Below are 27777 nucleotides of genomic sequence, written 5' to 3'. Positions count from 1 at the left end.
GTTGCCCCTGCCCCCCTTTCCACTGCCCTCCATAGTCTGTTGTGCTGCCACTGCCCTTCCTGCCTGCCCAGTGTGGTCAAATTGTTGCCTCTGCACTCTCCTACCTGCCTTCAATTTTCAGAGTCCGTGCCCCTGGCCTCTGCCTTTCAACAGTATCCCAATGAACAACTAGATTGCTAAGATTCTATATTTATTACAAAAGTGTGGAACGCCTGACGTCATCTTGATGTAATCAAAACTGTATTACCTAGAGCATTTCCTTTAGAAATTACATATATGAGAGGGTCTTATTTGCATCAAAAAGTGCTCTAAAAAACTAAAATGAGGACATATTTTCTGAGTTTTCAAATAGCGACAAAGAACTTTTAAATTATTTGTAATCTTTAGGTTTTTTTATCCAGTTGACCACTTGATTAAATGTTGCACCTTGGCGAGACGATGCGGTGTTACTTCCAGAGCTGCAGACTTTGCAACTGGGGAACCAGGTTGAAGTTTCTGCTTCAGCTCAACATTCTGTGATTGTGGTCAAATCACTTAATCTCCCCATGTCTACAACCAAAATGAATTTGATCTTGTGTGATGTAACCAATGCTCATGTAAAGCATTCCAACACCTGACAAGTCTGCACTATATAAAACTGCAAATACTCAAAAAATAAGTGTTTTCCACACTTCTGTCATTGGGCTACATGTGGGCTACATCTGGGTGATATTTGTGCTACATTTAGGCTCTTTTGTGTCTGGTGGCCATCTTGGGAGATTTATTTGTTATGAAGTTTCCTAATTTCCTCATTTACTGCAGTCTCCTCAGTAGGAAATGCTTTCAGTTTTTTACTTTGATTCCATCAAGAAGGTATTCAGATATGTCACACATTTGCCATAAATTCTGAATGTTAGCACTCTAGTTGCTCATTAGATCACTGTAGTAAGGCTACTGCTCACCACGGAAGTCTGCTGCTGGTATTAAAAGTTCATGTTTCAGTCTGCATATCAGAATTTTTTAATGAAATAGAAGAGGATTTGAGAAGTCAAAATGTGCCCTAACTTTTCTTTCTGCAGAACTAATCATAATTTTTATGGCAAAATGAATCCCCTCATTGTGTTCCTTGGTAAATTAAATGTTTTAAGAATTATCACTTTATTCCAACCAAGATGGCTTCAGGTCTGCCATACGTTTGTCATAAGTAGGACTGTTAGCGCTCTAGTTGTTCTTTAGAACACTCTGGGAAGCTGCAGTAGAACACAAAGGAATCAACTGACAGTCTCTGCCCTTGTTGGATGTACATGTTTTACTGAGAATGTCAGACTTCATTCTCACATGACTGAGAAAGATAATGTGAATTTACAGAAAATATGCTCTCAGTTAGCTTATAGATCACCTTACAAACCTCTGTGGGAAAAGCATGAGAAAATAGTTTTCTCTCAAACATGATTCATGATATCACAGCAGAAGGCTTTTTCACATGGTAAAATCACCTTAGAACACAACGCAATTCCTAAAATGAGTATGGTACCATCAACAAATGATTTATAATGTAACTAAAGTCTTAAAACCTTCTATTAACTGCAATGCTTTTTAATGAGGTGCTATCATGTATATTGGTCCCAAGATGGCTGCCAACACTTCTTGGATGAAGTGCTGACAGCCAATCAGATCTCACAATGAGATGTGTGGTTAGGCTCCGCCCAGATATATATGTGATTTTACTTTTGATTTTCTCAGGAACTACTGAACGGATTTACACCATTTAAGCAAAAGGCACATGCCTGACCTGAGGACTACCTCTTTGCCAAATGTCAAGTAATTCTGTTCAGCCGTTCGGGCTGTACCTTCGACTAAAGGTCCTATGGGAAAATACATGGGGAAAATGTGTTTTGGGACCCCCCTTTTTTCTCAGCCCCCGCTTGACGAATCACCCCGAGACTTTCAGGGTAGGAGCTGAGCGGAGCGCCCCATTAGTTTTGAAAATTTCACGAAGATAAGTCAACCGGCGCCAAAGTTATTCAAAATAGAATTTTCAGATTTCCTATGGGAACTCGGTCCTAACTATAACTATCTACTGGCGACCGCCAGTAGATAATGTATATATATATATATATATATATATATATATATATATATATATATATATATATATATATATATTCACTGAAAAAACCATAGGTTTCACACATGTTATAGTTAGCGGAAATTTTACTGATAAAAAACCAATGAAATTCCCCCGTTATAGTTAGTGCAGGCAACTATAACTCACGCGACCGCAATCCTCTGCTGATGCTAATACTGTATTTAGACACTTATTTGCCCATGTCTTCTTCCATACATTTTTAGCTATACATATATTACAAATATTTTTTTTTCATAAAGACACATATGTCATCAGCAGAAGATTGCGGTCGCGTGAGTTATAGTTGCCTGCACTAACTATAACGGGGGAATTTCATTGGTTTTTTATCAGTAAAATTTCCGCTAACTATAACATGTGTGAAACCTATGGTTTTTTCAGTGAATTTGCAAGGTTTTTTAAATGCTAATTCCTAACTATAACGTGTGTGAAACCTATGGTTTTTTCAGTGAATTTGTACGGTTTTTTAAATGCTAAGTTACTTTACGCCATTCGTGGCGTGCGCGCCCACTTAACGCAGTTCGTTCCGTGCGCGCACGGTGCGCTTCGCGCACCGTGCGTGCACAGTGAGCACGCGGTGCGCTTTGCGCACCGCGTGCCCACTTTACGCAGTTAGTGCCGTGCACGCACGGTGGGCACGCGGTGCGATGACAAAGCAAGAAAGCACGTCAACAAATCTGTTTCTGCTTTCCTCCGTGACTATGGTATGGGTGCCATTTACCACAACAACTTGCGTTATGACATGCAAGACATTTATAGAGGAGATGGTGTGCACTTCAATGATGAAGGGAACAGAGTCTTCCTCTTGAACCTTAGACTCTGCATCGGTACTTACTTGTAGGTACCACTAAAAAATCATTTCATAAACACAACGGCTCTTTTTAGAGCCCCCTAATATCTAAACACTTAAATCTGATTTTCATTTTTTTTTTTTTTTTTTTTCTACCGTACGCTTACCGTAAGCTTACCGTACGCGTACCCCGTGATTTTTTTTAAAATCAATAAATGTTTTCTTTGTACTTTACAGTCCTTCTATGACCCCCTCACAAATGTAAGGGGGTCTGTAACTCTCCTCATTGCCCCCTTTCCTTGTTTTCACTCTTTTTTTTCAGAGTGAAATACACAAAATGGCGGCCGCCGCTTCCTGGTTTCGGCCGATTCGAATGTTTACTAAGATCTAAGAGCCAATCAGAATCGCGCTCGCGCACGCCACCGTACGCTTACCGTAAGCGTACGGTAAGCGTACCGTAAGCGGGCTCAGATATATATATTGATTTAAAGGCTATTTTCTCAGAATCTACTGAACAGATTTACACCAAACCTACAAAAGGCACTTCCTTGACCTAGGGACTACCTCTCTGCCAAATTTTGAGTAATTCTGTTCAGCCGTTCGGGCTGTAGCTCGTTGTAAAGGTCCTATGGAAAAATGCATGGGAAAAACGCGTTTTGGGACCCCCCTTTTTATCTCAGCCCCCGCTTGACGGATCCCCCCGAGACTTTCAGGGTAGGAGCGGAGCGTAGCGCCCCACCTATTTTGAGAAATTCGCGAGGATTCGTCGACCGGCGCCAAAGTTATTCAAAATAGAATGTTGAGGTTTTCCTATGGAAACGTGGTCCTAACTATAACTACCTACTGGCGACCGCCAGTAGGTTATATATATATATATATATATTTATATTTATATATATATATTTATATTTATATATATATATATATATATATATATATATATATATATATATATATATATTACCTACTGGCGGTCGCCAGTAGGTAGTTATAGTTAGGACCCTGTTTCCATAGGAAATCCGCAACATTCTATTTGGAATAACTTTGGCGCCGGTCGACGAATCCTCGCGAAATTTTCAAAACTAATGGGGCGCTACGCTCCGCTCCTACCCTGAAAGTCTCGGGGGGATTCGTCAAGCGGGGGCTGAGAAAAAAGGGGGGTCCCAAAACGCGTTTTCCCCATGCATTTTTCCATAGGACCTTTAGACACAGCTACAGCCCGAACGGCTGAACAGAATTACTTGTAATTTGGCAGAGAGGTAGTCCTCAGGTCAAGGAAGTGCCTTTTGTAGGTCTGGTGTAAATCTGTTCAGTAGTTCCTGAGAAAATAGCATTTAAATCAATATATATATCTGTCGCAGCGCTCCGTGCGCTTACCGCACGCTTACGGTAAGCTTACCGTACGCATACGGTGCCGTGCGCGAGCACGATTCTGATTAGCTGTTAGATCTTAGTAAACATTCGAATCGGTCGAAACCAGGAAGTGTCAGCCGCCATTTTCTCTCTCGCACTTGGAGGGGTGGAGGAAAAACAAAGTTGGATATCATAAAAATGGGGCAGGCTAGACAGCTCCTAACCACCTAGCCTTGGTTATGGTGTGCCAGAAGGCCATGCAAAGCCAAAAAATAAATTATTTTTTTTTCGGAAAAACAGCGAATAATCTTACCGTACGCGTACGGTAAAAAAATAATTAAAAAAAACCAAAATCCATACTCTTCCCCCCCCCTTGTGCAAAAGGTGCCCGTAGGTCACCTTTTGTGCATGGCATATGAATTTTTGTAAGAGAACAATTAATAGAAATTCTTTCCGAACGAAGTGCATAATATGTCCTCCGTGTGCGGACGGTGCGCGAAGGGCATCGTGCGTACATGGCCCATCCAGCCTAACGTGGGCACGCGGTGCGCATAGCGCACCGCGTGCCCACCGTGCGTGCACGGCACTAACTGCGTTAAGTGGGCGCGCGGTGCGCGAAGAGCGCACCGCGTGCTCACCGTGCGTGCACGGAACGAACTGCGTGAAGTGGGCGCGCACGGCACGAACGGCGTAAAGTAACTTAGCATTTAAAAAACCGTACAAATTCACTGAAAAAACCATAGGTTTCACACACGTTATAGTTAGGAATTAGCATTTAAAAAACCTTGCAAATTCACTGAAAAAACCATAGGTTTCACACAAGTTAGAGTTAGCTGTACATTTCACTCGTAAAAAACCAATGAAATTCCACGCTATAGTTAGTGCAGGCAACTATAACTCACGCGACCGCAATCCCCTGCTAATGACATATGTGTCTTTATGAAAAAAAAATATTTGTAATATATGTATAGCTAAAATTTAATGGAAGAAGACATGGGCAAATAAGTGTCTAAATACAGTATTAGCATCAGCAGAGGATTGCGGTCGCGTGAGTTATAGTTGCCTGCACTAACTATAGCGTGGAATTTCATTGGTTTTTTACGAGTGAAATGTACAGCTAACTCTAACTTGTGTGAAACCTATGGTTTTTTCAGTGAATATATATATATATATATATATATATATATATATATATATATATATATATATATATATATATATATATATATATGAGTTTGCCTTTTGTGGGAAGCACTCGGAACAGTCTTTCTTGCACAAGGGAGTGCCTGCAGCCATTCACCATTCAATGCGAGCTGCGACGCGTTTCGGGCATTGCGCCCTTCTTCCTGGCAGCATTGACAAACCACAAGCCGTAGTACCAGATGCTTCCCTTTATTTAAATAGCACAGTCACGCCCATGTGGGCCGGCAGCACACTCACTGCCTCGTAAAGCATCATGGGTCTGGTAGTCCCTCTTTGTGGCAAATTATTAAAACACGCAGGTAAGTGAGATGTCACAGGTGGCAGGAGACTTCCTCATAGTGCAAAACTGCTCCTCACGTATTCGGCTGCCCCAATAAACAGCCACGGACCCGCTGGCGATATCGCGGTGGTGCTTTCCCTCGACCTGGCGGGCCGGATTATCTGAAAATGAGGAGTTTGCCTTTTGTGGGAAGCACTCGGAACAGTCTTTCTTGCACAAGGGAGTGCCTGCAGCCATTCACCATTCAATGCGAGCTGCGACGCGTTTCGGGCATTGCGCCCTTCTTCCTGGCAGCATTGACAAACCACAAGCCGTAGTACCAGATGCTTCCCTTTATTTAAATAGCACAGTCACGCCCATGTGGGCCGGCAGCACACTCACTGCCTCGTAAAGCATCATGGGTCTGGTAGTCCCTCTTTGTGGCAAATTATTAAAACACGCAGGTAAGTGAGATGTCACAGGTGGCAGGAGACTTCCTCATAGTGCAAAACTGCTCCTCACGTATTCGGCTGCCCCAATAAACAGCCACGGACCCGCTGGCGATATCGCGGTGGTGCTTTCCCTCGACCTGGCGGGCCGGATTATCTGAAAATGAGGAGTTTGCCTTTTGTGGGAAGCACTCGGAACAGTCTTTCTTGCACAAGGGAGTGCCTGCAGCCATTCACCATTCAATGCGAGCTGCGACGCGTTTCGGGCATTGCGCCCTTCTTCCTGGCAGCATTGACAAACCACAAGCCGTAGTACCAGATGCTTCCCTTTATTTAAATAGCACAGTCACGCCCATGTGGGCCGGCAGCACACTCACTGCCTCGTAAAGCATCATGGGTCTGGTAGTCCCTCTTTGTGGCAAATTATTAAAACACGCAGGTAAGTGAGATGTCACAGGTGGCAGGAGACTTCCTCATAGTGCAAAACTGCTCCTCACGTATTCGGCTGCCCCAATAAACAGCCACGGACCCGCTGGCGATATCGCGGTGGTGCTTTCCCTCGACCTGGCGGGCCGGATTATCTGAAAATGAGGAGTTTGCCTTTTGTGGGAAGCACTCGGAACAGTCTTTCTTGCACAAGGGAGTGCCTGCAGCCATTCACCATTCAATGCGAGCTGCGACGCGTTTCGGGCATTGCGCCCTTCTTCCTGGCAGCATTGACAAACCACAAGCCGTAGTACCAGATGCTTCCCTTTATTTAAATAGCACAGTCACGCCCATGTGGGCCGGCAGCACACTCACTGCCTCGTAAAGCATCATGGGTCTGGTAGTCCCTCTTTGTGGCAAATTATTAAAACACGCAGGTAAGTGAGATGTCACAGGTGGCAGGAGACTTCCTCATAGTGCAAAACTGATCCTCACGTATTCGGCTGCCCCAATAAACAGCCACGGACCCGCTGGCGATATCGCGGTGGTGCTTTCCCTCGACCTGGCGGGCCGGATTATCTGAAAATGAGGAGTTTGCCTTTTGTGGGAAGCACTCGGAACAGTCTTTCTTGCACAAGGGAGTGCCTGCAGCCATTCACCATTCAATGCGAGCTGCGACGCGTTTCGGGCATTGCGCCCTTCTTCCTGGCAGCATTGACAAACCACAAGCCGTAGTACCAGATGCTTCCCTTTATTTAAATAGCACAGTCACGCCCATGTGGGCCGGCAGCACACTCACTGCCTCGTAAAGCATCATGGGTCTGGTAGTCCCTCTTTGTGGCAAATTATTAAAACACGCAGGTAAGTGAGATGTCACAGGTGGCAGGAGACTTCCTCATAGTGCAAAACTGCTCCTCACGTATTCGGCTGCCCCAATAAACAGCCACGGACCCGCTGGCGATATCGCGGTGGTGCTTTCCCTCGACCTGGCGGGCCGGATTATCTGAAAATGAGGAGTTTGCCTTTTGTGGGAAGCACTCGGAACAGTCTTTCTTGCACAAGGGAGTGCCTGCAGCCATTCACCATTCAATGCGAGCTGCGACGCGTTTCGGGCATTGCGCCCTTCTTCCTGGCAGCATTGACAAACCACAAGCCGTAGTACCAGATGCTTCCCTTTATTTAAATAGCACAGTCACGCCCATGTGGGCCGGCAGCACACTCACTGCCTCGTAAAGCATCATGGGTCTGGTAGTCCCTCTTTGTGGCAAATTATTAAAACACGCAGGTAAGTGAGATGTCACAGGTGGCAGGAGACTTCCTCATAGTGCAAAACTGCTCCTCACGTATTCGGCTGCCCCAATAAACAGCCACGAACCCGCTGGCGATATCGCGGTGGTGCTTTCCCTCGACCTGGCGGGCCGGATTATCTGAAAATGAGGAGTTTGCCTTTTGTGGGAAGCACTCGGAACAGTCTTTCTTGCACAAGGGAGTGCCTGCAGCCATTCACCATTCAATGCGAGCTGCGACGCATTTCGGGCATTGCGCCCTTCTTCCTGGCAGCATTGACAAACCACAAGCCGTAGTACCAGATGCTTCCCTTTATTTAAATAGCACAGTCACGCCCATGTGGGCCGGCAGCACACTCACTGCCTCGTAAAGCATCATGGGTCTGGTAGTCCCTCTTTGTGGCAAATTATTAAAACACGCAGGTAAGTGAGATGTCACAGGTGGCAGGAGACTTCCTCATAGTGCAAAACTGCTCCTCACGTATTCGGCTGCCCCAATAAACAGCCACGGACCCGCTGGCGATATCGCGGTGGTGCTTTCCCTCGACCTGGCGGGCCGGATTATCTGAAAATGAGGAGTTTGCCTTTTGTGGGAAGCACTCGGAACAGTCTTTCTTGCACAAGGGAGTGCCTGCAGCCATTCACCATTCAATGCGAGCTGCGACGCGTTTCGGGCATTGCGCCCTTCTTCCTGGCAGCATTGACAAACCACAAGCCGTAGTACCAGATGCTTCCCTTTATTTAAATAGCACAGTCACGCCCATGTGGGCCGGCAGCACACTCACTGCCTCGTAAAGCATCATGGGTCTGGTAGTCCCTCTTTGTGGCAAATTATTAAAACACGCAGGTAAGTGAGATGTCACAGGTGGCAGGAGACTTCCTCATAGTGCAAAACTGATCCTCGGGCTGTACCTTCGACTAAAGGTCCTATGGGAAAATACATGGGGAAAATGCGTTTTGGGACCCCCCTTTTTTCTCAGCCCCCGCTTGACGAATCACCCCGAGACTTTCAGGGTAGGAGCTGAGCGGAGCGCCCCATTAGTTTAGAAAATTTCACGAAGATAAGTCAACCGGCGCCAAAGTTATTCAAAATAGAATTTTCAGATTTCCTATGGGAACTCGGTCCTAACTATAATATATATTATATATATATATATATATATATATATATATATATATATATATATATATATATATATATATATATATTACCTACTGGCGGTCGCCAGTAGGTAGTTATAGTTAGGACCACGTTTCCATAGGAAAACCTCAACATTCTATTTTGAATAACTTTGGCGCCGGTCGACGAATCCTCGCGAATTTCTCAAAATAGGTGGGGCGCTACGCTCCGCTCCTACCCTGAAAGTCTCGGGGGGATTCGTCAAGCGGGGGCTGAGATAAAAGGGGGGTCCCAAAACGCGTTTTTCCCATGCATTTTTCCATAGGACCTTTAGAACGAGCTACAGCCCGAACGGCTGAACAGAATTACTAGAAATTTGGCAGAGAGGTAGTCCCTAGGTCAAGGAAGTGCCTTTTGTAGGTTTGGTGTAAATCTGTTCAGTAGATTCTGAGAAAATAGCCTTTAAATCAATATATATATCTGAGCCCGCTTACCGTACGCTTACCGTACGCTTACCGTACGCTTACCGTAAGCTTACGGTGGCGTGCGCGAGCGCGATTCTGATTGGCTCTTACATCTTAGTAAACATTCGAATCGGCCGAAACCAGGAAGCGGCGTCCGCCATTTTGTCTCTCGCACTGAGTGTTGTTTATCAAACATGATGGCCAAAAACATGTTACGGGGCTGTTTTGACAACTCCCTCCCACATAGTCATGTTGAGGGAGTCCCCAAACATCCCCCAAGAGCAAAAACGGTTTTATTTTTTTTTCGGCAATTTCGCGGGGTACGCTTACCGTACGCTTACCGTACGCTTACCGTAAGCTTACCGTACGCTTACGGTAAAAAAATAAAAATAAAAAAAACACTATCCACACTTACCCCACCCCCTGTGCTTTTGGTGGCCGCAGGCCACCAAATGTGCAGGGCTTATTAATAGAGAAAAAAAACGTAATTTTGGCAACATGAAATTATAAAATCGAAATAAAAAAAACACTATCCACATTGACCTCACCCCCTGTGCTTTTGGTGGCCGAAGGCCACCAAATGTACAGGGCTTATTAAAGTTGATAAAAACCGTGCACGGAACGAACTGCGTTAAGTGGGCGCGCACGCCACAAATGGCGTAAAGTAACTTAGCATTTAAAAAACCGTACAAATTCACTGAAAAAACCATAGGTTTCACACACGTTATAGTTAGGAAATAGCATTTAAAAAACCTTGCTAATTCACTGAAAAAACCATAGGTTTCACACATGTTATAGTTAGCTGGACATTTTACTGATAAAAAACCAATGAAATTCCCCCGTTATAGTTACTGTAGGCAACTATAACTCACGCGACCGTAATCCTCTGCTGATGACATATGTGTCTTTATGAAAAAAAAATATTTGTAATATATGTATAGCTAAAATTTAATGGAAGAAGATATGGGCAAATAAGTGTCTAAATACAGTATTAGCATCAGCAGAGGATTGCGGTCGCGTGAGTTATAGTTGCCTACAGTAACTATAACGGGGGAATTTCATTGGTTTTTTATCAGTAAAATGTCCAGCTAACTATAACATGTGTGAAACCTATGGTTTTTTCAGTGAATATATATATATATATATATATATATATATATTCACAGAAAAAAACATAGGTTTCAGGCACGTTATAGTTAGGAATTAGCATTTAAAAAACCTCAGAAATTCACTGAAAAAAACATAGGTTTCAGGGGTGTTATAGTTAGCTGGACTTTTCACTTGTACAAAACCATTGAAATTCCCCCGTTATAGTTAGTTCAGCTAACTATAACTCATGCGCCCGCAATGCACTGCTGATGACATCACATATTACATCACTCATGACATGGTCAGTGACATCACTCATGACATCACTCATGACATCTCAAATGACATCACTGATGACATCACTGATGACATCATCCAGTGAATGTCTGTTTTTCTGAAAATTAAATATGTTTTATATATGTATATCTCAAGGTCGATGAAAGAATAAATGGGTATATAAGTGTCCAAATGGATGATTTGTTTTTGAAAAATTGATTGTGTAACTGACAGATTAAGTGTATCATAGTGAATACATGGCTTAGTGAGTAATGTTTAAATATGTAAATATCTGTATCAGTCTCTCACTTTGTGTATAAGTGGCTGCATGGGTTGGTGAGTAGCTACATGGGTGTCTATATAGGTTATTAGTTGGTTTTTTGAGTATCAGTCTGAGTGTCTGCATGGTTCGGTGGGGGGTATTACGTAGTGCATAGGTGCATGAATGAGTGACTCACTGTTTGTATGTGTTGAAGACAGCATGTGTGCAGGACTGTATGGGTGGATGATTGTGTGTATGGGTGTGTTAGTGAGTGAATGACTGTCTCAATAGTGTCTTTATGAGTAACTACATATGTTTTAAACTAGTATATGTGACTATTGGTGTATATAAGTGAGTATATGTGAGAGTGAGAGATTGAAAGAGTTCCTGTATGAATAAGTATGTGTTTCTATAAGTGATTGTTTAAAAGACTAAGTATGTGTAAGTTTCCGTAGAAGTAAGTGTGGTGGTGGGTGTATAACTGTATATGAAAGTAAATGTATGTTTGATTCTTTATTAGCATGAGTGACTATGTGTGTGAGTAACTCTATGGATGAGTGGCATTGTGTAACAGGATGTATAGGTGTATGAGTACATATGATGAGTGAGTACATGTATGAGTGACTGTATAGGACTGTTGGTGAATGAGTGGATGTGTATGTGGATCTTAGAATTACTGAAGAGGTTGTTGTAACTGGTATTGGTATGTCCATTGTTTTGAAAATTTTAGTCTCTATTTTTGAATGTGTGTATCAAAGGTTATATTAGGGTGAGAGGAGGTCTGCCACTCTATCACAAGGATGATGTCATCAGTGATGTCATCAGTGATGTCATTTGAGATGTCATCAGTGATGTCATGAGTGATGTCACTGACCATGTCATGAGTGATGTAATATGTGACGTCATCAGCAGTGCATTGAGGGCGTGCGAGTTATAGTTAGCTGAACTAACTATAACGGGGGAATTTCAATGGTTTTGTACAAGTGAAAGTCCAGCTAACTATAACACCCCTGAAACCTATGGTTTTTTCAGTGAATATATATATATATATATATATATATTATATATATATATATATATATATATATATATATATATATCTATATATATATATATATATATTTTTTTTTTATTTTTTTTGTTTTTTAATAATCTGAGTTTCCAAAGTAGAAAAAACTACAAAAAATGTACCTGTGTAAAAAAAAAAAAAAAGAAAAAAAATGAAAGAAACCTGCTTCTACCACTGACTTCCCACATCATTTATTTAGGTCAAAACAGTAACATGCTCCCTTTATGTGGTTTTGATACATTATGTGTTGTCAGCATGTTGGTTTAAGCCTACTGCTTCTGAATGATTGACTTATCCAGAAGCATATATATGTATGTATGTATGGGTATATATATATATATATATATATATATATATATATATGTGTATATTCACTGAAAAAACAAAGGTCAAAGTAACATTATAGTTAGGTGAATGTCAGTGACCACATCCAACGTTCTGAACTAAAAGAAAAGCCACAGATATTCAGTTTTTTGTGTTTTTTAAATTTCTTTATTGCGGTTTTAAGGTTCTCAGCACATGTTGAGACAGTAATATTTTACAGACAACTCTGAATAAGAAGCGTCACAGTCCCTGTCCACAGATATTCAGTTATAGTTAGCAGAGGTAAATATAACTTTCACCCTGCCATGCACTGCTTATGACCTCACATATCACATCACTCATGACATGTTCTATGACATAATTGTTGACATCTCAAATTACATCACTGATGACATCATCCAATGAGTGTGCTAGTTTTTTTTTTATAGTTTAAATAGTGGCAGGTATCTACCATATTACGTTTCTACCTAATTTTGTATAGCTTGTGTCCAGCTAATGGGTGTAAGTGTTTATAAAATGAATGTGCTCCTAATGCATCTTAGGTGTGTAGAGGTGTTAAACACATTATCAGTGTTTGTATTGAAGACTAACTCAGCAAGTTCTATGCAAGTTTTTTGGCTCTGCATAAAAAGTTTCCAAAAGGGCAATGTATTAATAAAAAATATTAAGTATTGTAAGCAGCCTTGAGTTAGTAGAAAGAATCGTCCCAGCATGACATGTTCTACATAACATAGAAGACTGTTTGCACCAGGTACTAACTTATATACATGTGCTTGTTTTGCTTCAGACGATGGATTATTCTAAAGTTTCCTTCACAGTATGAAAACTGCAGGTAGCATAATCTTTAGTACCTTCAGACCTTGGTTATTTTAAGTGAATAGATGGTCTTTGGACAAGTTTTGCATAATGTACACTGTTCTTAGTAGATACTTTTTACTACTCTGTGGTGCAACTTTTTCACTTAAAGTTTCACCTTCTGCAAACACTGTTTTCATCTGTTGTTCATAGTCAACATGAACTCGGCTACCCATGAAGTGTATGTTGTAGGGTCAATGGTGCACATGATACAATCTTGTTTTACCCATGTGAAGGGGTATGTATGATACCAGTAATAAGGTATCATATTATTCTGAGCTAATTTGCATTTACTTTCAGAGATCTAATGCTATACCCGTTATAGGACCCCATCCCCCAAGGCCACTATTTAAATCAAAACGAAGGGGGGGCCCCCTTCGCAGAGCCTTTGTTTTTATGAAACGGGAGGCCCTATTAGGCCATGAGGACCCCATTCCCTGGCCGTTTTTTTTTTTACTTAAAGGGGGAAGGGGGCCATGTGGCCCCCCTCCCCAAACCTTATTAGGCCCTGGAGACCCCATCCTCCAGGACAAACCCAATAAGAAGATGGACGGAGCGTTGAAACTTTTCAGACACTCACACTCAGTCAGTATTAGATCTGGGTTGAATCCATCATCGTTCTTTTGCTCACTTCGCTACCCTAGTTCAGGCCCAGCCGTATGTAAATCAGTCTTGACCCTGTTCCTCATATGAACAGTCCAGCCCAAACTGCCAATCCAGGTCTTCCCTGGACCGGAAAAAAGCATCCTGAGACCTGTTGCGGGGTAACACCCCTCTTCAGCCAGGCTAGCGTGAATCCAGTGACAAAGTGAGCAAGGGACCCACGGCTGGGCATAACCTGCCAACTTAGGGCGAACAAAGAAAATGCAATAAGATGGTGGACGGAGCACTGGCACTTTTCAGTCACTCACTTTCCTCCTCCTGGGCAGTTTTTTTTAATTAAAGGGAAAGAGGGGGCTGTGTGGCCCCTCCCTGAGCCATAATAGGCCCTGGGGGCCCCATCCCCAGTGCCTCTACTTGAAATAAAGGGAAGGGGGGCCGTGTGGCTCACCTCCCCGAGTCTTCTTAGGTCATGAGGACCCCATCTGCCAGACTCTTTTTTTTGTTAATGAAGGGGAGGGAGTGTCGCTTGGACCCCATCCCCCAGGGCTGTTTATTTTTAATTATAGGGTCGGAGGCCACGTGACCCCCCCCCCCCCCAAGTCTTTTAGGCCCTGGGGGATCACATCGCTTAGAGCTATTTAAAAAAAAAAAAGAAAAAGGAAATGGGGCTGTGTGGCCCCTTCTAAATCCTTGTTGGGCCCTCGGTACCCATTCTCCTAGGGCCCTTTTTGAAAACATTCATGGGGGGAGGGAGTGGTTTCCAACCCCAAGCCTTGTAAAGCCCTGAGAACTCCATCCCCCTGGTCCAAATGTTTTCAAAATAGATAGGGGGCTATATGCCCCCACCCAATGCCTCTAATGGCATTGTGGAGCCCACATATGGGCCAAAACTGTTCCAACTGGAGAGGGACCCAAATGCCATCCCCCTCCCTGAAACGTTATAGGCCCCACGGACTCTATCCAGCGGGTCTGCGCTGCTAAAGCTGGGTGCCCTGGTGCCAATTTAAGGCATCCACCATATACTTGTTGGGGACCATTTTCAAAGCTCCTGCTGGCTGGGAGCAGACTTTGTGGTTGCTCCTGCTAGGCGCCAAGCGTGAGCAAACACAGGCTTCCCTGTCTGTGCCGGCAGGGAAATCGCTGTGACCCGGGTGGGCTCCCCAGGACATAGCATGTGAGCCAGCCACATGGGATAGGGTCCCTGGGGCCATAATGGCTCAAGGCGGAGGGATCGTGTGACCCCCCTCCCCATTTGTAGTAATTCTTCCATGGGGCTTTTAGAGGCTCGGGGAAGGGGGCTGCTCGTCCCTCTCCCCATATATATTGTTTTGGTCCCTGGGAGGGGAGGGTTTCCCAGGGACATTAAAGGCTTGGGGAGGAGAGCCCTTCACCCCCACCCATTATTAAAACAAAGCATCCACGGATGCCCCCTTTTTTTTTTTAATCCTGTGGCAATTTTTGCCAATTTGTTTTTTATTGTTTTTTGCCTGGGCGGGGGTATCCCAGCCCCGCCCCTCATATATTTTTTTTAACATGTTCAAGACAGGCTACTATGCCCCTGAGTCCTGTAATGGCTGCCAGTAGCATTTTTCTCAGTCTGCTGGCAGCCAGTCGGAGTGCTCGCTCCCGCAGGAGTCATACTCCTATGGGAGCAAGATGGCTGAAGAGAAACAAAGCTCCCTGGGTCAATCAGAATGCTCTATTTTTGAATTGGCGACCCAACCTTCCAGATATGCAATTCTGTTTTTCAACCTTAATTTCTCAAAAACTACTGAATGTATTTACACCAGATCACAAAAAGCACAATCGGCGAACCAAGAGGTAGCTTCCTGCCAAATCTGGGGTCATTCAGCTCAGTAGTTTTTGCTGTAGCCTAGTCAAAAGTAGTCTATTGAAATTGCATGGGGATTTTTCGTTTTGGAAGCCCCCTTTTTTCTTGGCCTCCTACTTGACGGATCAACCTGAAACTTTTCATGCACAAACTAGTCAAAACGTAACACCTTTTTTAAAAGTTTGGTTGAGATTTGTCAAACTTTGCTGGAGTTATTAGTACACAAAAAAATCACTTTTCCTATGGAACAGCTGACCTAACTATAACTACCTAGAGCCAAGCGCCACTAGGTAATTATATATCCATTTCACCGACGACTGCAGTTGCATCATTCTTGTACATCTAGCGGCTGGCGAGGGGTTAATCTGGTGCATGAAGAACTTCTTCCCCTATCGAGGGGCTACAAGGAACTGCACAAACAACATGGCCAGCAATATGCTGAAGACATCGACACTGGTATCTGAGTCGGGGCATCAGGGATTATCCAATTTGATTTACGTGATCGCAGTGACAGCACCGATGCAGAGAAACATTGCATTCTTTCTTAGGTGCCCTGGATCTTAGGAACGCACTCCACCCGAGATGGTTTCCACAGAAACTTTATTTTAAAAAATCGGCATTTCAAATCCAATTCTTTCAACCCTGACGCGTTTCGGAGCTGCTTGTTCCTTCTTCATAGGGAAAGACTGACAGTCCGCAGTTGCATTACAATGCATTTTTCATCTCTAATACATGCTGCTCATTTTTGCCCTTCGGTGGGTCTCACAGGTGAGTAAGTACATGCATGCTGGGAGTTGTTATGCGTTATTTTAACCAATTTTTCCCCGCCAGTGGGATCCGCATTCTGACAGTTCTTTACTTTATAAGCTTTCAAGCCCTCAATGTGGCCTCAGAACAGAAAAGCAGTTTTTTTAAATAATTTCATCATCCATGCTGCTATCGGTATCGGAACACTTCCCAACCCCGCAGGCCCATGTTGCCTTGTTGGGCGGTGCAGTCCTCCACAGCCGGGCTGCCAGGTCAATTTATTCTTCCAAGGTGCCCTGGATCTTAAGAACGCACTGCACCGGAGATGGTTTCCACAGGAACTTTATTTTGAAAAATCTGCATTTCAAATCCAATTCTTTCAACCCTCACTCGTTTCAGAGCTGCTTGCTCCTTCTTCATAGGGAATGACTGACAGTCCGCAGTTGCACTACAATGCATTTTTCATCTCTACTACATGCTGCTAATTTATTGCCTTTCGGTGGGCCTCACGGGTGAGTGAGTACATGCATGCTGGGAGTTGTTGTGCATTATTTTAACCAATTCTTCCCCGCCAGTGGGGGCCGCATTCTGACAGTTGTTTACTTTATAAACTTTCAAGCCCTCTAGTGTGCCTTGGAACAGAAAAGCTGTTTTTTAAAATTTATTATTATTTCATCATCGTGCTGCTATCGGGATCGGAACACTTCCCAACCTCGCAGGCCCATGTTACCTTGTGGGTGATATATATATAGATATAGGTATATATCCATATCCATCCTAATGGCGGTCGCCAGTAGGTAGTCATAGTTAGGACCTAGTTTCCATAGGAAAAGCGTTTTTTGATTCGCCAATATCTTTGGCGCCGTTTGATAAATCTTAGCGAAACTTTCAAAACTATTGGGGTGCCTTGGTCAGCTCTTGTAATGAAAGTTTTTGGGTGATTTGTCAAGCGGGGGCGAGAAAAAAGAGGGTCCCAAAACGTGTTTTCTACATGTGAATTTTCCTTAGGAAACTTTAGACCAGGCTGCAGCCCAAACTGCTGAACGGAATTACACCAAATTTGGCAAAAATTTAGCTCTTGCTTCAGAAAGTGTTTCTTTTGTTAAATGGTGTAAATCCGTTCAGTAGTTTTTGAGAAATTTAAATATTTACAGATATACAACTGTGGCCATGGCAAACCTCCCGATCTCGAGCCTGAGATCTGATTGGCTACCAACACTTCAAACCAGGAAGTGTTGGCAGCCATCTTGTGACTCAGTTGAACCAAGTCACAAGGAAAAAGGTGAAAAAAAGAAAAGGGGGCAGAGCAGAAACCCCCTGACCCCCTAGGCCTGCTCAGGGGGGCCCTGTTGCCAAAAAAACATTTAAAAAAAAGAAAATGCGGCGAGATTCGTGCTGGCTGCGTGAATCTGACAGAAAATGTAAAAAAACGAAGCACGGGCTCCCGCACTTTGTTTTCTTTAAGCATCCTTGTGGGACATGTCCTGGGGGCAATGCCATAATATGAAGTAGAGGTCCTGGCTGCCCCGGGGTCTGCCACCTCCCTGGGGCAATATTCAATAAATGCAGGGGGGCATGTGTTTCCCCCCGCAGCCCGGGGACTGCCACCTATTCGGGGCTTCATAATTTATGAAAAAAGGCGTGGGGGGCTCCTGCCCAACCGCAGCCCCAGGGACTGCCACCTCTCAGGGGCTTCATTTGGAAATAAAAGGTGTTGGGGGGGCTCCCTCCTGCCCCCGCACTGCCCTGGGGACCGTCACCTCCCGGGGGCTTTAATGATTAAGGGGGGGGCCATATGCCCCGCAACAGCCCCGGGGACCGCCACCTCCATGAAGCTATCTCTAATAAATAAAGAGTGGGGGAGGCTCGAGGCCCACCCCTGCCCTGGGGACCACCACCTCCCCGGGGCAAACATTAATTAAAATGTGGGGGTCCATTGCTGACCCCTGGCCCCAGGGCAACATTAACGTTTTGAACTAAAAAAAAATAGAAATGTACCATTATAGTTAGGAGCACTAACTATAACATGCACTCCTGCCATGCAGTGCTTGTGACCTCACATATGACATCACTGTCATAAGCCCCCTTCCTGCATTCCAGATGATTCCAATGGAGCAGCGATGCTAGTTCCTGAATCCTCCTGATACTTGCCCTCGGTTTACAGGAGGACTGCTCCTATGACAAATCCCAGGAGGAAGGGGGTTGGGTTGGTATGAAGAGAGTGTGTAGAGTCAAAGCTGCTGTGGCTCGTCTACTCAACAGCAACACTGCAGCAGGCATTCACACCAGTCTGATGAATAGTACCGGCAAATATGGTATCTATAAACAAACAAATAATTAGTCTTTAGTCTGGTATTAACTCAATCTCTTAAGGTATCACCTCACAAAAGCTTTTAAAATCTCAACCAACCTTTAGTTTTGTTGTAGTTTTGTTTTCATTTCGGTTGTCTGTAGAGGCTCCTTTGACAACATTTTCCAAACTGTAGCGAGTATGATTTCAGCATCAAACCCTCAAGCAAATTTGGACGGGGTTAGCTTCACCCAAGTCCTCTCTGACAGAGCCCTGCCAACAGTATGTACAAGTTGAACAAAAGCTCTGGTTACCTTTGTTTGCAGCACAATCTTATGACTAAGCTCAGCTCGTAGTAAAATCAAGTCTGTTAATGCGTCTCTCCTCTTGTTCTTGTTCTTTTTTCCATCCAGGTGTGAGACTAATGCAGAATGTTCGTTACAGTGTGGTCGAAGAAGGAGGATCAAGTGAGCTGGCAAGATAGAGTTCTGGGAGATTGGAAACAGGTAAGTGGCAGGCGAAGAGGCTAATCTAAGGTGAGGAGTGTGGACAGTCTTTAAATAAGACTGTTTTAGAACGTTCATAAAGGTCACATTCTAATTGTTTGTAACAAGGAACAGGTGCAGATGATGAATTTGATGAGGCTGTCTTCTAGAAGGTGTTTTAGAATGTTCATAGAGGTCGTATTCTATTTGCTTATAGCAAGGAACAGGTGCAGGGGATTAATTTGATAAGGGCTGATTTTCAGAAGGTTCACGTTGAGGTCATCTATGCTGGTTGCTTGATGCTTATTCTGGTGGATTTTCTGGATGTTTCCGTGGGGCCTGAAACCTATCCTTGTATATACATGATTTGTAAAAGCTATTAAGCCTTTTCAAACAAACCGGGAAATACCAGCTGCAGTTAGCTATTACCAACAGCATTGAATATGGTCAAAAGTCAGGGTACAAGACGTTTGTTTATTCATAAGTGTTGGGAGGAATGATTTGAGTCATGCCAGTATATTGTGATAGTCAAGAGAGGTAAGCTGACAATCACTCATGACATGTTCTATGACATAATTTATGACATCACAGATGACATCTCAAAAGGTTTCTTCACATGGAAAAACTGTTCCATATGCAAATTGGGTCAAAATAAAAGAACTTACAACAATTGGCCATCAACATGGAATCTGGGAATACATTAACTGTGAAAGCACACGTCATCAACAACATAACATGTCCATCTAATAAAAACTATATAGGTAGCACTATCAGGCCTCTGAAACACAGGATACAAGAACCGATCTGAAACTACCTTTGGTTGAACATTATGAGGAATATCTTCCACACCTACGCACATTCATCTCTTGTGGGATAGAGAAACTCAAACAGCACCTGAGAGGAGGAAATCTGGAACTGATAGTCCGGAAATGAAAACTGAACGGATAATATGACACAGTCAGCCATGTACTCAATAAATACGTAGCACTGCATAATGTGGCTTTTATAAAATGACACAGAACTATCTTAACTTGGAAGAACATATCAAAGACTGTGATAATGGAGCATGGACTTCATATTTGAACTCTGGATCTTTTATTATTTATTTGATTTAATGCCTATAAAAATTAGGCCCCCAGAATGTAACTGTCTTGTAAACGCTATATTTGTATTTTTCCAATGTATGTAACTGGAAGAATAGCAGCATTCTAATTCTTCTGGCATTGTTTCACAATTCCAAGAAAGGCTATTCCTGCTGTTCCTCAATATTCAAAAAAGAGGAAGAAGAAGAGTCAAAGGAAAGGCTGGATCCAACTACATACGGTGTGTGTTTAGAGTTGGTAATCCATTTGTTGGATAATAATGCCCTCACACACCCTTTCAGGTGTCATGCTTCATCATATGGGCTGCTCCTCGTTGGGCCGGCGGTGCAATGCCTAACGGGCTCCCTTAATAAGGGGCACTTTATCGGAGATCTTCAATCCAACTGCCGTATGGTGAAGTGCGGGTGTGGGGGCCTGGGTGGTGTAGTTGTGAATAAGTGATATAAAACAGGGTTGAAAGTGCCAGCTGGGAATCAATTTTATTCTGGGGGCCTCCTTCCCTGATTAAAAACGTGAAGGTGTAGCAGAGTATAATGTCTCATGTAAGAGTGGCCTATGTTATTATTTAATGGTCAACATGTTTCTCGCATGGAGATGTTACACTCGCGATTCTTCAGGACCTAAAAAACAACTATCTACAAATGGAGAGAATATTATGCTATTAATATTCTCAATTGAAGTGGTATAAAGCAAGTCAGTGTCTCCTAATTAAAGTACCTGTTAATGTCTGGTACTACCTGTAAAAGGAAAAGGTAGGTGATACCAGTTAAAAAGGAACACAATAGACAAGACAATTCAAAAACAGCCATAGAAGTGACTCTTCAATCGTTCATTACATAAATTGGTGGTGGCTTCTAATGCTTTGGAACGCATCAGGACAAATTTATTGGTGGTGAATCCCCACAGTGAACTAAAGTGACTATTCACTTGTGTGGAATTCGTTTCACAATTGAATTTACTGTAGAACGTTCAAGAAGTTGGAGCGATACTCCCCACTAAAAAGGACTGGACCACTGGCAAATAAAGGTGATTGGGGGATTGGTCACCAAGGTGGGAGAGATAGTTCAGGAACATACCATTGACCAGCAAGTCTTTGGACCTTCGTACAGACAACCTGTCCCAATTCCTGGGTTAGATGTTACACATACTGTAGTCCTGCCACTTCATCCTGCAAAGTAAACCAGGAAGGTGTAGGTCAATTACATCAAAAAGCACTATGTTGTGGTCAACCTCCAACACCAGAGTGTCTCCAAATTAGGCCATTCCATCCCCTCCCTATTCTGGAAACACATCAGGAAAAGTACAGCTGTGTTGCAATCATTGGTCTATTTTATGGACTGCTGCGCCTGCTGTTAATCCAGTTTTACACCCATTATCAGGTGCTGATCCGGACATGGTGCAAGCATCAACTTTAACAAATGAACTTGCTGCAGCTTCATCTACGATTGCCACTTTTGCACCTGCAATTATGTGTTTCACTGAAAGAATCTACATCAGTTGATTTGATGCCAATAGAATAAACTGTCCGATCTGAAAATTAGCTTAATCCAGAACCTGAAATGTGAGCCATCTTCTTGTTTCTCACAAAGAAACATGAAAACGCATCAAATTCTGCAATTAACCGATGTTAGAGATGGATTCTTATCTGTGGTTTTCGCTGTGGCTGTGGTTGTGACCATTGCCCTACATTTGGATCTTTACTGCAATATGATTGTTCATTTTTTAGCTAACAATGTTGATTATAATTTTGCTGATGCTGCATGGGCCCTAATATTGAAGCTTCGAAAGAGAAACCTTATTACCATGATGTGCCAGGTGTAACAATAATTGCATCGTACTATCCTTGCAACCTTGTTCCGTATCGGCAGCAATTAACAAGTCATCTACATACTGTACCAATACATTACCGGGAGAAAGTGAGAGGGAATCCAACTCACTCTTCAATGCTTGACTATAAATGCTAGGACTTTCGATATAGCCTTGAAGAGCGTGACAGTATAGGAAACGTATAACAGCCAGTGAAAATCTGAACAAGTACCTACTATCTGGGTGGATAGGAATTCTACAGAATGAATTCTTTAAATCAATCACAGAGAAAAATGTAGCGGTAGAGGGAATCATAGTTAGAAGGGTGGTGATATCAGGGACCACTGGGAATTGCGGGACCAACCTCACACAAATCAATGACAAAACAATATATACATCGCCAGCGCTATCAGGAGAATCTTGAGGTGCCCTTTTTAAGACCGGAAGAATAGGACTATTGCATATGGTGCCTGTAGTCTCTTCGACAACTCCCTTGCACATTAAATCCTGAACAATATCAAGAAGAGCTTGTGCTCCTGCCTTTGGTATTTTATACTAGGGAATGCGGGGCAATACGGTCTTGTCCATAACCTGTATAGAAACCGGGGGTATATGCAATAAGCCCGTGACCCATAAAGTGGATGGAACTGGATCAAATTCAGGTGGAAGGAGAGCATCCATAGATAGACATTGTCTAGTACCTACATCCGGCCCCTTAGTAATATAGACACCATCTGGTGAACAATATATAGTAGCATGCAACATCTTTGGTAGGTCCAAACCCATCAAATTTTCACCACAATTAATTGTTAGAAGGAATGAAGAATCCACAGTAAAAGGGCCAACAGTAAGGGCAAGAGGGTGTGAGATGGGGCTAACAACCGGTACTCCTGAAAAACCAACCAAAACATTATTATGGCCAGACAGGGGCGCCCCAGGGACCAGGTGTCGGGCAATATTTATTTTCGTGGCACCTGTATCAACCAAGAACTCCTTAGGAGATCCTTGCAAATCTATCTTGACATAAGGGCCACGCTGGTCTATAGGTATTTGAACTGGTCCCGTACCCTGGCTGTCCTAGCTGAAAGACATCCCCGTCACGTCATCAATGTCATAGTCATCATTGTAGTATCGCCTATCCCTAGTATCATCAAAATAATTGTCAAAATCGCCTACAGGGGCAGTAGTGTGTTGCTGCCTATTGTCCCGAGGCCCCTATTTCCAGAACCTCGTCCTCTATCTGAAAACCTGGCTGTTCTCACACTAACTAGGCGTTGGCTCAGCTCTTCACTGGAAAAATTCTCCTTATCGCTGGGAAGCCCTCGGGCAGCCATGCACTCTACAAATCCAATAAATAAATAAATAGTGGACAAAGCATTGCGCAAAAGTACAGGACACTGGCTATGCAAGTGACCTTCTTCCTTGCAATAAGCACACTGATTCTGTCCCAAATGTGTCATGGGTGGCTGTCTAGTACGTTGAAGCTGTTGTTGGGGTCCCCATCCCCTGCTATTACCGCGATATGCCTGTTGCAGTAATACCTTCATCTTCCGATGTTTGTTTGCGCTTTATCACTTTTGTCTTTCTCTATATTATCCCTATGTTCATAATATTGGGCCATATTTAAAATAACGGAGGGGGAAGACGTAGACCAAGTACTCTCAGCTGCTTGAAACTAGGACATTATTTCGGGAAGGTGATTAGTGACAAATCTATAAACAAATAACTGACTCCTCTCTCCGTAGACATATCCTGTCAACTGTAATCTAAAAACGTCTCTTCAAACCCAGTGAAGAAATCAGAAACACTTTCGTCTTTCTTCTGCCGGCAGGCAGTCAATCTGCCACAACTGACTTTCTTGGGGGGAATGAGTGTATGCAGATAAGTTATTATGCGACCGGGCAGCGCAAGCAACTCAGCTCATGGTTTGTCTCCTGGCTTCCTATCTCAATCCCAACCCCTACTCACATCCCACGTTCCGCCCAACTCAGCAACATGGTCTAGGGTGTGCACCTGTTGCCAAATATCAACTGGAACTAGTAGGCCAAAAAACATTTCAATATCAGCAAGGGTCATCACAGTGGAAGAGGCAGCTTCTGTCAACTATTTATAGTAAGCAGTAGGATTTTTTCTAAGGTCGGCAAACATAGCCTTAGGGCCAGAACCTCACTTCTTTTCAATGGAGTATAAACCCATTGTTCCTGAAAGCAGGCAGCCACACTGGGTCTGGTAACTGCCCCGTGCTGATCTGTTAATTCATGAATTTCCGGATGGTAAATGGGGTGAACTTCTCGCATTGGGAATTGAGGTCATTTGGTGGGACTTTTATCTTGTATTCTACCTATATAAGTCAACGTTTCTATACAAAGAGGTCGGCTCCAAACTATTTATATAAGTGCCTTCATTAATACCAAATAGTATTTGGGGTGCCTCCATTTCAATGTGTGTGCGCCAAAGGTCAATTAGGGTGGAGGACAAGTGTTTAAGGGCATGTTGCTGCAGAAAGTGGTCGAAGTCTCGCATTACCTGCCAGATATCTGAGAGACTATAAATTGGCTTGAGAGCCCACCTTATTGCCTGGTCCGCTACTTCTTTCTTCTCTCTATCCCCCACTCCGGATCGCATCAACAGACCTGACCGTTCTCTGAATCCAGTCAGATCTCTATCTTCCAGGCCGCGCACTGGTGTGTCAGTAATTAGTGACAATGGAGGGTGATTGACTGGGCCAGGCGTAACAGGTATTGCTGCGGTCGGGGATTGTAATAAAAGGGAAGGAGTAGGAGGCACGTTAACTGGCACAGTAGGTATAACAGCCGTAGGGGCTGGTGCAGGTTGTTGTGGTTGATAAGGAACAACAGGGTATATCAGTTCTGGGACATATGTGGTGGGGGTCGAGCATCTAATAGGGTCTCCATAAAAGTATCCCCATCTTCCTGAGTCATATAGGACCTATCAATTTGCAACCGAAATCTCATATCTCCACGTTCTATTCATGTTTCCTGCTTCTCCTTATCTTAAGCAACAGCCTTTTGTGTTAGGGTCTGCATACCTCATTTTCTAGCATCTTTTTCCATTTTCAGTGGCCTCCTTCTGCCAAGTGAGAAGGGAGTCAAACATTGACTGTCTACTACGTCTTTTAAACAACTGATTCTGTACAAAGCCCATCTTTTGTTCATCAAAAGAGCCCGTCAAAGGCCACTGTAACTCTGCATTGTCCCTCGTATATTTGTGCCTTAACGTACTAAATATAATAGGGCCAAGGCCATGTTTCACATACATATCAAAATTAGGACTGCCCTCAGGAGGTGCAGGCTGGGATTCTTCCAACCGTGCATCTTTAGAACAACAATAACAGCACAAACTCCGAAGCTTACTGAAACCAGGCATTGCAAAGGAGAGAAAAACTAAATCTTTATTTTACCTGGCAAAGTATTTGCAAACACTTTTCACCAAAACAGTCCTACTGCTGAAACAAAATTGATTTACAGTGGTACCACATTCACAATAAAGGAAACAGACTCACCTGGTATCAGGCGCACAAACAGACCAGTTCTCCACTGCCGACTCTTCAGACCAAACAGTCAGATCACAGGTTCGCCGTTCAGGACTCCAACCGGGATGATCGCTGGGCGAGGCACCCTCCGGTGGGACAGAGGGAGCAGCTGCAAGATACGTATCTCTTTGTGCAGGGATCCCTGAGCCGTTGGTCCGACCTGATGGTGTTCTCGTCCTCCCCTCCTTCTGTGGAAAAGGAATGGGTCATGCCACGATGGAGTCCCTGTTCGGGCGCCAACTGAAGGAAGTGACCCGCTTAGAGCCACCCAGGTCACCGCAGACCACCTCTCAGCCTTCCATGCCAAATGAAAACTCAGAGAAATAGGGGAGAATACAAACCAATATTGTTTATTTATATACACTCGGAGCGGGGCCCTTCTGTACAGTTTTGCAAGAGTGCTACAGAGGGAACTGATTAACAGCAAGCATGAAGATACATTATGAACGTAGTATGATTAACTAAGGACACGCCCACAGTGGAATTTTCCACACAGATGTGGCCGGACAGTGCAAAAAAAAAAAAACTTCTAATCTCATATCTTTGCACAACTCAAGACACCCTGCACTGTGATCAGACTACCAGGCAGGTGGGAGAGGGACTTGACCGAAAGGGAAAACTATGTGCTAACGCAAGCAGTTCTTCATTACAGAAACGAAACTCAGCAAAGGGGATTTGTTGGAAAAAGGGAAGATTAGTTTCAAACATCACACAAAATGGTGCCCGAAAAAGCAAATGGCGTAGCAAGTGCTAATTTATACATAGCCTTATTAGAGTATTAACACGCCTAATCTAACACAGGGCTATAATGCAAAACACTTTTAAAGTTAATTGACAGTGAGTTTCAAATTCTTTTTAAGCATATGTATACTACACCTCTTCTTCTTAAACTTTTGCGAGAAGACAGGGTCTTGGACCTGACCCTTTTTGCAGGGTCACCAGACGCTTTTTGACTTCTGTTGCTGAAAGGGTTTTTGTTTTCATTAGGACACTGCACTTTTTCCCTGCTAACCAGTGTTAACATGCTTGTGATCTCTCCCTAAAACATGTTACAATTGGCATCTACGTAATGGTACATAAAATGTAATTTTAAGTCCTTAGTATATGGCACTACATGTGCCCAGAGCCTGTAAATTAAATACTGCTAATGGACAGCAGCACTCCTTGTGCAACCCACTAAAGTGTTTTTTTAAACGGGTCTCAGGCTTGCCACTGCAGCCTGTCCATCACCACCCCCTTTTTCCCAAATCGATTTTATCCACACTCAGTGTGGGAGGGTATGCTCAGACGTGAGTCCCTTGCTCATTGCACCATCAGGATTCAGGCAAGCCGGGCCGACGAAGGCTGTGATGCCAGAAACCGGTCCCCGGAAACTTGTTTCCTTCCCAGTATAAGAATTGGCTTGGTAGTTTTGTTTGCCCTGTTCCCATCATGCACTGGGACAGGTACAGACTAATTTGCATGTAGCCAGGTTCTGAGCTGGGATGGTGCAGTGAGCTAAAAAACGGTGATGGATTAAAACCATGATCTCTTGACTTGGTAAGAGTATTCTGCATCATTCAAAAACTCTGTCCATCACCACCCCCTTTTTCCCAAATCGATTTTATCCACACTCAGTGTGGGAGGGTATGCTCAGACGTGAGTCCCTTGCTCATTGCACCATCAGGATTCAGGCAAGCCGGGCCGACGAAGGCTGTGATGCCAGAAACCGGTCCCCGGAAGCTTGTTTCCTTCCCAGTATAAGAATTGGCTTGGTAGTTTTGTTTGCCCTGTTCCCATCATGCACTGTGACAGGTACAGACTAATTTGCATGTAGCCAGGTTCTGAGCTGGGATGGTGCAGTGAGCTAAAAAACGGTGATGGATTAAAACCATGATCTCTTGACTTGGTAAGAGTATTCTGCATCATTCAGAAACTCTGTCCATCACCACCCCCTTTTTCCCAAATCGATTTTATCCACACTCAGTGTGGGAGGGTATGCTCAGACGTGAGTCCCTTGCTCATTGCAC

The 27777-nt window shown here is 43.6% G+C and overlaps 1 protein-coding gene across 2 annotated transcripts in view; it reads left to right on the top strand.

Moving 5' to 3' along the window:
• LRRC27 (leucine rich repeat containing 27) overlaps nt 1-27777 on the top strand; it is a 440921-nt gene that overhangs the window by 34623 nt on the left and 378521 nt on the right. The window contains exon 2 of one of the 2 annotated variants that reach the window (XM_085606198.1): nt 19235-19327. The exons of the other annotated variant lie outside the window; for it this stretch is intronic. The gene's annotated coding sequence lies outside the window, so the exon portion shown is untranslated. The remainder of the gene's footprint in view (nt 1-19234; nt 19328-27777) is intronic. 2 annotated transcript variants of the gene reach the window in all.

This window comes from Triturus cristatus, chromosome 1_2 (assembly GCF_964204655.1).
Source record: "Triturus cristatus chromosome 1_2, aTriCri1.1, whole genome shotgun sequence".
Lineage (NCBI taxonomy): Eukaryota > Metazoa > Chordata > Amphibia > Caudata > Salamandridae > Triturus > Triturus cristatus.
The sequence above is the reverse complement of the archived record's forward strand: the minus strand, read 5'-3'. Positions and strand labels throughout refer to the sequence as shown.